Source organism: Ambystoma mexicanum, chromosome 12, assembly GCF_040938575.1.
Source record: "Ambystoma mexicanum isolate Mex_15411 chromosome 12, UKY_AmexF1_1, whole genome shotgun sequence".
Taxonomy (NCBI): Eukaryota; Metazoa; Chordata; class Amphibia; order Caudata; family Ambystomatidae; genus Ambystoma; species Ambystoma mexicanum.
The window spans coordinates 1,156,956,043-1,156,968,576 of NC_090936.1; positions in this window are offsets into that span (position 1 = coordinate 1,156,956,043).

The window sequence follows — 12,534 nt, forward strand, 5'->3', positions numbered from 1 at the left end:
CCCATGGCACCTACAGCACAGGCAACTTTTCCCCCGATATACCCGCATAACTACCCAACGGGAACATGCTGGACTTCTGGGGGTTCACTGCTATACCAGAAATACCAGAAAGACCCGCATATCTATCCATTACCTCCAGGATGTATTGGAGATTCTCTTGTGGGTACCTTAGATACAGTAACATGTCATCCGCATGGAGAGAAATCAAATGCTTTTCCCCTTTCACCTCAATGCCTATCGTGTCATACTGTTGTCTAAGGTATATCGCTAGAGGTTCCAGGGCCAGTATGTAAAGCATTGGGGACCATGGACACCCCTGTCTGGTGCCCCGGCCTAGCTGCCACCTGACTGATATCACCGATCCTGTCTTGATCCTAGCTAGCGGTTCTCTGTACAATATCTGCGCCCACCGTAGGTATCCTGGACCCATTCCATACCCTTCCAAGGCCGCCATCAGCCATGGCCACTTGACCGAATCAAAGACCTTAATTGCATCCAAGGACACAATCACCATTTCCTCAGTCTGTCCATTACTACTTTCAATAATTCGCTGGAGTCGCCTGTGGTTGTTCGAGATGTTCCTGCCTGGGACATATCCCGTTTGATCAGGGTGTATGAGACTGCCAATCACTCTCCTCAGTCTATTTGCCAACACAGCCGTCAGTATTTTGCTGTCTTGGTTGAGCATCGACAAGGGCCGATACGAATTATTAGATTTGAGTAGCGGTATTATAGTCGCTTCTCCCATGGACTCTGGTAAGTTTCCTGTCTCAAATGTCTCATTCAACACTTCCAGCAACGGGGGGCGGAGCTCCTCCACGTATGCCTTATAGAACTCACTCGGTAGTGCATCTGTCCCCGGCGTCTTACTAGTGGGTAACTGTCGTACCACCTCTCCAAGTTCCTCTAGGTGAGTCCAGCTCCTCTCTCTCCTCTTCGCTTATCTTAGGCAACCCTATATCCTCCAATGTTCCTGCTATCGTGTCCCAGCAGTGTGCACCGTGGTCCGCATACAATGCCCCATAATAGTCTACAAACTCTTGATTGACTCCCTCCTGTGTGTCCGCTACACTACCGTCCTCTCTAGTAATAGTCCTGATCGTGACCCTGGGATTTTCGCTTTTATATAACCATGCTAGAAGTCGACCTGGTTTATCTCCACCCGCGTGTTGCCTCTCTACGTATTTTCTATAATTCAGATTACACAATCTGTCCCTGTGCTCTGCACATTTCTGTTGCAGCATAAGAATCAACTCTGGTCCCCCTCTAGCGTCGTCTTCACCTCTTAAAGCCTCTTCCAATCTCTCTTCCGTCTCCTGTAAATACGCCAGAATACCACCCTGTAACCCCTTGGATTTTGCAATAGCTGCCCCTCTGATCACCACTTTGAAGGCCTCCCACAGCGTTCCTGCTGAGTCCACACTACCCGTATTTTCCTCAAAGAAATGCACAATCTCCTCCCTTATACCCTCCCTAAAGAGGGGATCTTTCAATGCTTCCGCTCGCAGGCGCCATGTCGGGATCCTCGCTCTCAAAGGGCAATACCACCAGGCGAGGATTAGGGGCGAGTGGTCCGAAAGTACTCTTGCCTTATATTCAATTTGTACCATCTCTGCAGACACCTCGGGCGTGGTAAAGAAATAATCCAGCCTCATGTACAGTTGTTGCGGGGCAGAATAATGGGAGTACTGTCTCTCCCGAGGGTGACACTCTCTCCATGCGTCCACAAGCTCAAAGTCAGTTAGTAATATCTGCAGTGCCTTGGCCGCAGGAGCAGGTCTGTCTACCTTCCCATCCGACCTATCCACCTTCGGATCAAGTACGCAGTTGAAATCCCCCCCCCAGATCACTGCACTCCCCACGCACATGCTTATATTAGTACACAACGTCCTGATGTATGCCTCCGTATTCTGGTTCGGGGCATGTGTATTCACTATGCTTATTTCCCTATTCTCCACCATCCCTCTCAGGATGACCATCCTCCCATCACTTTCCGCCACCTCTTGTAACCGTTGGAATGGGACATGCGGCGCCACCCGAATAAGCACACCTCTAGCATAGGCAGAGTAAGATGAACTCACCATAACCCCCTTCCATTTCCTAGCCACCATATCTGCTTTCTCCCGGGTCAGGTGGGTCTCCTGTAGCAGTGCAATGTCTATTTTCTGCCTGCGCAGGTAGAGCATGACCTTATTTCTTTTCAAGTAACTATTTAGTCCCCTCACATTCCATGTCATTATTCTAAGGTCCCCCATGGCATCTCAAGGTGCCTTCCCATCTCCCACAGGCATTATCTGACCCTGAGGTCTCTACTTCCTTCCGTAGGCTCATCTCCAAACCCCAACTCCCCATAACCATAAACACACCAAACTCCCCATTCCCCAAAACTATATACACTCTGCACCCCCCTCCTCCCTCCCTTCCCACCCCCCACATCCCCCCATCCCCCAACCACGCCCCTCTCAACTTTTTCCCAGCTCCATTCCTGGATCTCAGGCACTCCCGCATCTAGCCCCGACTAACACACTCCTACGTCCAGGGCCCAGCAGGGTAAAGCAGCCCTAGCGGCCACTTAACTAACAGTATTTGGGGGAGGATTACTCCAGTTCCGTTACTCCAATTTCGTCAATTATTACGCATTGTGTTACTACTTAAATTACCTTAAATACATTCCCACTATATTCCAGTCCATTACGAGCCAAGGCCCGCCTGTTAATCAGTGTCTTATCAGTCTGGTTTCCCAGTGCAAACAGGATCATCCACCCACTTACCCCCCTGTTCGAATAGCCGTGTCCTTCAAGAATCACCGTCTTGCCGGTCCCGGTTCGTCTCTTTCTCGGGGCACCCCAGCAAGTCCAACCATGCCACGACATCCTCAGGGGTTGCGAAGAAGAACACCTTGTTCTTGTGCAGCACTTTAAGTTTCGCCGGGTACAGGAGCATGTATTTGATGCCTGCATCCCGCAGCCTCCTTTTGACAGCCACATAATTATACCTCTGCCTCTGTACCATCATCTTATAATCCGGGTATGCCGTAACAGTTGTAGTCGCCCTCTCAATCGTACCGCCCTTACGAAAGAATTCCAGGATCTTTTCCCTGTCTCTATAATTCAAAATCTTAGCTATAATAGGCCTTGGTGGGGCCCCGGGTCGTGGTTTCCGCATCAGTGCGCGGTGCGCGCGTTCCACCGTGAACCCCTGGGATAGTTTTTCAGCCCCTATTGCTTGAATAATCATATTTTCAATGTAGTTTGTAGGGTCCCGGCCTTCTTCTCCCTCCGGCAGGCCAACAACCCGTATATTGTTCCTCCTCGCCCTTCCTTCCGCTTCCTCAACCCTATTTTCCAGGTTGGCAACCTGCTGCTTCAGCACGTGGATTTCTTTGGCATTACCACTGCTAACTTCCGTGTTGGTTTGTACTGCACTCTCCAAGCCACTGGTCCTGTCTGCCAGCGCTCTGACATCCTGTCTCAGCAGGGTTAGTTCAGTCCCCACCGCGTCGATCTTAGTTTCCAGGGCAGCCCGTAAGTCTGCCATTGCTAGGCCCCATTTCGCGCTCATCTCCGTTATCGCCTCCAGGATCTGCTGTTTGTCTCCTTCCGGAGCATCCTCTGCACTAGCCCCTTCTTTGCTCTGAGCAAGCATAGTAGGGGTCCTCTGCGTCCTTGCGAAAACTTCTATGGTGGGTTGCTTGGCCTTGGTTTTAGCAGGTTTCGCCGCCATGCTGGTACCTTCCGCCCGTATGCAGCGCCAGCCAATGTTAACAGTCAACTGCCAAGGCTTTGCCAGTTGGCTGGGTTACTATCGGCTATCTAATGTGTGAATGTGCCAAATCAAAGTGCCGGTCAAATGGATTGCGGCCTCCCACGTATGCCGGGTTCCTTCCGCCAATATACCTGAACTCCTATGACACCCGGGTCAGAGTCACGAGAAGCAGCCTAACTCACTGCAGGGCCCAGTTACTTGCACTCACTCTTGGTGCGCACATCTGAACGCAGGGCCTCCAGCCTCCCATGTAGATTTTCGTATGGTGCTTCGTTTCGTTTATGAACGTTTCAGACGGGTGGGCCGGTCAGTAGGGATCGCCTCCCACTCCCGCCGTGAAGTGTCCAGCCCCCACGCTATCGAACCAGCCGGACACGTTGCAGGGCTCAGTTGCAGTACGCGCGCCTCCGAGCGTGAGGCCTTAGTTGCACAAATGGTTATCCCACAAGCCGTACCTCGCCCCAATCATCCTCAGTGCAGGGGTCGCACCGTGGGCTTCGTGCGGTCAGCTGGCATCAGGCACGCACTTAATTTCGCTGCCTCCAGGCACTCCCAGCATGCAACAAAGTTCCATCCGCTGCCCAGTCCCCTAGAAATGAACTGCCTAGCTCGTGGCTTGCGAGCGGCAGGGAGCCGTGGCTGTGTTTCACGCGCACTGTAATTGCATCTCGTTCGCTCGTGATACAAGCATCACATCCCAGAAGCTCCGGTGCTGGTTGTGGGCGGCTGGCGTTCTCGCAGTTCCGAAACTCAGCGAAAATCAGCTGCTCGGGGATTGCGGCTCCCAAAGCTGTCTCACTGTAACTTTGTAGCAAGTCCCCGTCGCTACAATTGCTTGCGCTTGCTAGCGCTACTCCGTGTGTCCGATGCTGCTTAGGAAAGGGCTGGTCAAATCTCGCTTGTCGTTTGCATCACGCTCCAGTCAATGGGGAGTTTCGTGGTCCCTCGGGCTGCGCGGACCCTTCCTTTGTTCTCCGCCATCTTGGCAACGACACATCCAGACGGCTGTACCCTTCAACTTTTGCTTAACTCCTGATCTGTCGATGCGAATAACTTGCTTTTCAAGGCATCTACAGTCCATGCATTCCGACACTCATATCTTCAGGTTCTGGGCATTTTAGTCGAATTTTCAAGCGTAATTAGTCAGATCTACGGCGGATCTCGCAGGAGCTCGGCCCAGAGCACGTCCTACTCCATGGCCAGTTGGCCACGCCCCTTATCCACAGGATCATCATTGCAATATTATTAAAATGTCTATTATAAAAAAGTGTGGTTACTATAAAAGGTAATAAGAACTAAACATTGACTAAAAAAGAATGGGATTCTTCAATTTTGTATGATACACATTGCTAGCAAGAAGGCTGCTTAATACGCAAAATGCAGTCTGACACATTAATTATTTTGCAATATTGCTTGTAGGTACGTTTTGTACAATGTGCAGTGTTTACTTCTTTATTTTTGGGGCATTTCGGCAAATGATGCTTTACAATATTGATGGAGTGTCTAACAATGAGACATCTATTTCTATTCCTAACAAAAGCTTTTCACCTCTCCCTCGTCCACCACCAGGGAATCTTCTTTGTCCTCTTTGATCAGCCTGTCCTCTTGCTCTTCCAACTGAGGAGTAGTAGCGAAAAAACCTACCCCTCCAAGATGCTCCGCAAGGTGAAAAGGCTGTAGTTGCCTGATGGCGGCACCTAAGGACTTGCCTGTCGCCTTTGAGGTCTGCAGCTTTTCAAGGCTTTCGTCGGCCTGATTACCAAATAAATGGGAGCTATCAAAGGGCATGTTAAGGAATCTAGATTGTACATTAGGTGCAAATCCTGACTTCGTCTACCACGCAAATCTGCATATGACAATGCTTGCCGCCATGGCCCTGCTGACACCCTCTGCAGTGTCCAGACCTGATTGCAGAGATTCACACTTAGCCTCCTTGCCATCCCTTATCAGGTTCATGAAGCTATCTCTTTCCTCCCCTTAATGGAAGTGATCAGCTGCCATTGCTATGCAGTCCCACAGGGTGAATGTGAACTTTGCAAGGGCACATGCAGAATTAGCAGACTTTAAAGCCATGCTGCTAGCCGAAAATACTTTTATTTCCCATGCATCAATGAACTTTATGATCCCTAACAGGGAGTATGGTTGGGTACGCAGCTTGCTTAGAGGCAGATGAAGGTGCTTGCACTACTAGATTTTCCGGAGTCGGATGTATTGACAGGTAGCCAGTAGGGGTGTCACGGTATTAGTTTTATGACGGTACGATAACCTTCTTGCCAAATGACGGTATATCATGGTTATCGCGGTATAGCAGGTGGAGTTAAATAATCTTAACAAATATTTTCTAAAAGGTCATAAATTGACAGATTTAGCATCACAAACAAAACCAGGCACCCAGGGCCAGAATTGAGCTTTTCAACATACTTTCCACTGAAATGCCTTGCTTCCACCAAACACAAACACACGTGTGGAGAGGAGGAGGGGGGGGGGGGCCTGCTGCAACTGGCAAAGCAAACTGAATAGCTTTCCTTAAGTGGTCATTTAGGCTTTATGCTCCCCCACTGGCTACTGGTGAAGATGAACATGTTGCCACCTTGATAACCTGCATGCCACCGATCAATGGAGGCTGATGGTAGTATACGCTTGTGCGCATATACACACACAGAGACACACACACACGCACAAACACACACAGACGCACTCTCTTTACGTTACAGCCTTTAGTTTACTTGCGGGCCAAAAGGTGTTCAGTAATCACGGACATGTCACCCTTTGGTATGGCAGCAGGGAATACCCACAGAGATGAGTGAATCTCGCAGTATGACTTATTATATGTAAATTCAATGATAGAACCAGGGAAATCCCCCATTGCCATATGTTTAGAGAACATTATCCATTATAAATCTATAAACCCCAAAGCCGCCAACCCAAAGTAAACCCTTTTCCTTCTTGGCACTGTATCTATTCTTCCTATTGCTAACATTGATTTTGTGTCAGGCACGTGTGGTTTATGGAATGGCATTAAAAACTGCTCCAACTGAAACTACTTGGCAGACGGCACATCCAACAGTGCAAGACCAAGACTGCGCAGCACTTGCTTACTGTAGCCTTTCCAAATCAGATTGAAAAGCACACTTTACGGTATGAACGGTATAACGGTATAAACAATGTGACGGTTATTATTGTTCAATTAAGTGGTTCACGGTATCTTTAACGGTATACCGTTATACCGTTACATCCCTAGTAGCCAGTGTCACTACTGGATGGCCTGTATTTTTTTTGTTAGATTTTTATTTACTTCAGGTCTGGACTTTGAACCTCCCAGTTTGCCGCAACCCTTTTATGGAGTGCCACATTAAATGTTAGTATGGGGTCATATTGAGGACCTTTAGCTAATATGTCTGTAAGGTCGTCTTGCTCAAATGAAGGAGCTGGTCTACTACCTCCTAGAGATTCTACCACTTTGGACATTAGGCTTCTGTATGATGCATCCGTGTGATCAGCCGGGTCCGGTTTACCAAAATCTAGCTCTGGGGAAGTGTCTACACCACTAGCTGTCTGTAGGGTGTCATGTAGCTCCCCAACCCTGGTCTCTTCTGAAATAAAACATTCAGGGACATTAGTTTTCTTATGAATACTTGGGGTATCCAATTGAAGACCACATGGAGAGGTTTAATCTGATGTTTCATAGCCCTCATATATTAATGTCAAGGACATGAAAAAAACATTTTTGGTGGAGGTTTAAAAACCTTTTCATGAAGCAAAGATATCGATGAATGTACAGTTGGCGTTGATGTTTTTTGTATCAGTGTTGATGGCATTGATGGTGTCGTCGTCAGTGGCGTCGATGGAATCGACGATTTTACCTTGCACTTGTGCTTCGAGGGATTCGGCCCTCGACTCAACAGTTTTTTCAATGATTTCTCGTCTTGTCGAGTACTCAAAGACTCTCAAGAAGTTTTAGGATTATTACCCGTGCTCGAGGGCACACAGGGTTTTGCCTTGACCTTATGCTTGTCATCGACCGCATCATGGCCACTTTTCTTATCTTTTGAGGAGGACGAGGCCTGTTCCTGGAGGATTTTAACCATTTTCTTCCTAGAGAGTTCCCACTCATCTTTGGGGGAGGATTTAGTCGGACAGACTACGCTCCTTTCATCTGAGGAATAAGAAGAGAAAGAAGAAGGTGATGATCTATGCCTTCTCTTCGATTTGTTTGATGACGACGAAGAGTGTCTGCTCCTCGAGTGGGATCATTTTTTTAACCTTTTTTGTATGGGGAGAGGAATCTCTCGGCCAGTGGGATGACACAAATTTCGAAGGAGTGGATGGAAATTTGGGGACGATCCTACCCACTGATAGATTAGCTTTACACTCTTTTAAGACCTTACCTGTCAACGACTGACATGATAAACAGTCAGCAGTTACATGCTCAACACCCAGGCACCGGATGCATATTTTATGCCGGTCGATGATGGACATTTTGGCACTGCATTTTAGGCACTTTTTGAAGCCCGTCTTTGGAGTATTCTGAGCTGAACACAAGGCCATTTTTGCGCGCCCTAATTCTCAAAGCAATCGCATTTGCGGAAAAACAACTGAAGCCAGCGGGCGCTGTGCATGCCATATCTACTCGACAATGACATCCGCCAAGTGGCAAGCCCTCGAGGGACATTGAGTCGACCGTCTCCACGCACAGCGCCCTCTGTCGAGAGAAATGTTTTTCGGAAGCAGCTACAGCTGGAAACAAAGATATCTATCATAAAATGAGGAATACGTGGGAGGACACAATCCATTCAAAATCTATTTCTATTCCTAACAAAAGCACAAGTGGCATTTTCCCTGACATTGCCAAACAAATGAATCGACTCAAGAGTGATGCTGGAGAAGATTATCGGGATATAAATGCATATCTTGATAAGACATCTCATTTGAAAAAGCTGCTATGTATGTTCTCTCATCCCTTATGCCATAAGCACAGCCAGAACATTTATAGCCAGAGAAATACTTACACATGATGCGAAATGTCTCAGCCATCTAGCAGCATGCATCAAAAGAGGACACTTTGAAGGTAAGTGGGCAACCCTATAATGGATGTCAAAAAGAACGTTCCCACATGAAGGAGCTTCCCTAAAAACTCAGAAGATGATAAAAGACCCAAGATGGAAGAGCAAAATGATCCTGTACTCACTGAGTGGTCTGAATAGAGGAGAGATGAAGATTGTTGAACAAAAAAGACTGCATTGTGCAGATACATGGGAAATACCAGGATTGCCAGGATTCTGGGAGAGACCTCAACTATTGGTATATGGACAAGTAACCACCAGTACAGGATGGGAAGAAGGATTGTTAGGATGTACTGCACACTTATTGATGACAGCACCAGTGAAGATGCAAATAGTGAATGATGAATGCCTTAAGGAATGGGCCAAGTATTCAAAGTTATAAACATGGGTTGAAGATGAAACGTGACCTGTCTCCATATTGTCAATGAAGAATGCAACACTGTGTTTCAGAAACAGTGGTCAGACGAAAGTTGGAGAAAATGAAGGTTGTAGGCACATAATCGATGTGCCAGGAATGAAAGGAGGAACTGCTGTGTTGATGGACCACTAAAGGACCTGTGGATCCAAAGCTTATATGAAGCTCCCTATAAATTGTGGAGGAATATGTTCCATGTTGGTAATACATGTTCCTGCATTAGTGATCCCTCAAAGTGACTTCCACATAGACAGTTTTCCGAAAATTGATGCACATCAAAGAAAGAAGAGGTCGCTGTACCTCACCTGGCAGAAGAGAGAGTACTACATTTTGAAAAAATCAATAGAAGCTTATCATGACATTCCATGGCATTCATTTCTCAGTTGGACAGTAGTGATATTTGTGCCAAGATTTCAAGCTGCAGCAAAAGCCAAATGGTTACAAATCACGAGGTGGGATCAGCTACAAACAATTAATATGACAATTAAAGGATTTAATGCAATTAAAGAAGAATTAAGGGTCATTTGACTCATGACAGTCCAAAACAGGTATATCCTGGTCTTAGTTACAGCAGTGGAAGTGTGTGCCAAGATCTGGGCTTCATGCTGTACATACAGACCTGCCCATGATGGAGAAAATGGAACCCTCACAGAAGCTATACATCTGTTGTCAACCCTGCATACAAAAATACTGGAAGAAGTAGATGAAAGCGAAGACCAAGATTGGTTTTCATATCTGTTCTCATGGATTCCAAAGTGGCTGGCGAATGCAATCAAAATGTTGGAAGCAATACTAGTATTAATGTTGCTGGGATTCTGCCTTATGGGACTAAACATAGGACAATGTAAGAAGACAGTGAAAAAGGCTGTTGGAATGAAGATAATGATCGATGTAGATGCTGTAACTGATGAACACACACAGACCCAGAACACCACCGGTGAGCACCTGAAAGAAACCCCCCGGAACAATGTTTTATTATCCCAAGGACCATAAGAACTATGTGGGACATTGGGTGTTCTGTACACCAACTGGGAAGTGTTGCAATATGACCTGGAGTGTTGATGAACATATAAAGAATGCAGGTGACCTGAGGGGGGTGACAATGATATGGATTCCAAAGAACCACAGTGTGAAGAGAAGGTGAAGAAATTGAGGAGATGGTCGAGGATTAGAGCAGAAGGAGAAATGTAGAGAGGCAGATGTACACATCATTTATAGAGCCCACCCCCTCACCTGCCGCATACTGGAAGAACAGCAAGAAAGCACTGTGTTTGACACCTGGCATCTTCCCAATACCACATTGAAGGTATGAGAGACATTATGTGTTCAGACAACCATATTGAATGTACCCTTGAACTGAGGCGGTAGACATGAGCCTGCAGATACCCCTGGACATAGAAGAGCTATAAGCAAAGTCTGACAGATGTAAAGTGACACCAATAGAAAGAGAAGATATGTGAATGCACTGAATTTGATGTATGGATATCTAAAGAATGAAGAGGGGACTGAAGTAACAAAGTAAGCCTTATGTGAATATAAAGAAAATCATATACACTGAGAATATATGTGACGAGAGATGTAATCGATGTATATATGCAGATATGCAAGGTTGATAAGACAACGTAGAAGCTTGCTAAAGTAGGAAATAAAACGCAAGTAAAGTAGCCATATTGAGAAAATGGACGCCAGTATCGTATAAGTGAAAGCGAGAAGCCTCGAGAAGAGAAACCAAGGCTGCAGAGCTGACAAGCACAGGAACACAGATTTGTGCAAGAACAAAGGGTATTTGCTTGGCACAGAATCAAGGATGCCACAGCAAAAAGCAATTGAAAGGTTTGAATGGAGTCTAAGAGGATAAGCTGCATATGCAGGACATATTTCTCTTAGATTAGGTAAAGGAGTGAACAGTTGCGAGTGCCACGGATTGTTCAATTAAAGATGCAGAAAGTACATGCAGAATGAATGGAGCAACCAAGTCTCCACAGGCTAAGGAGAGTAATAGCACCTAATATAATTGAATCAAATAGCACTAAATGAAAGGACAGAATGGATAAAATCATGGTCTCCTCACACGTGATTCAGAACCGGAAAACCAGGCCTATTCACAAAGCTCCAGACGGATATAGCAATATACCTTAACTACCTTTAAAGTTCTGAGGAAGAGTATAGTCAGCAAGGTCAACTACAAAGAAGAAGCCTTGGCCTAGGGCCTAACTGATGAGAGATGTTAGGCTAATTAGCTAAGAAAGGCAGTTGTCTGAAATTGTTCTCTTGCACCTGGTTTCATTGCTTACGTGCTGCTAATGAGCCGAATGTCCAAGGTTGGTAAGAGAGTGTCAACCAATCATGAGGGCCTATGTAATAGTGGCCCATACATTGTTGTACGGGCCTATCTGCTGTTGGTATTATGTTAGTATCTGTATTTTACGTAGTTAGAGGTAGTTTAAGGCGTGCCTACTAGATAAGAGGCATCCAATGATGATACTAACACTCATATAAACTATAAGTACATATGTTTCCCTTAACCAATCCCTCCACCCAGTAGATGTTTACTGTTAGCCACGTAGGATGATGTCATAGCTGACATATGTTGAGCTAAAAAACCTTTCACGTAATCAAAATGCATTGAGAGGGTGTGAACTGCAATCTGTTCGCCAGGTTTCCCTACTTTATTGTACTGGTAATAAAGTAATATTTTGCCATATTCCTTGAGTCTGTCCGGGTATTTGGGCCTGAGATCATTTATTGTGGTAACCCCATTCGGCACTTGGAATGCTCCAGGTGCTATTGCACAACACAGTGAACAGTGTGCTCTGAAAAACCCAGTAACCTCACATAGTGATAAAGACAGGTCACTGAGCTATGAAACAAGCATCTCTATTATTTAACTACCCACAACAGGCAAAGAAAAACAGATTAGTGAACAGTATGTGTATTACACCATAACAATAATACTGAGGTGCTGAGAATAAGTGCCCTTCAAAGACTGCCCTGGCTGCTCCCTACCCCCAGAATGTTAGGCAGTGGATATTCTTTAGTGTTAAAGTGAAGGGTGTTACTCACAGTGCCAGAGCCCTCTTTGGTATTGAGGAGCAGTGGGCTGTCCCACAAAGTGAACGATCTTACTCATAGCCCCAGGGAACGCTTTAGTGTGGAAGTGCACAGGACTGCCCCACGAAGAGAAGGGTGTTACTCACAGTCCCAAGGTACTCTTTGGTGTGGAAGAGTAGTGGCCTGTACTACAAAGTGAAGAGTGTTACTCACAGCCCAAGGACACGCTTTAATGTGGAA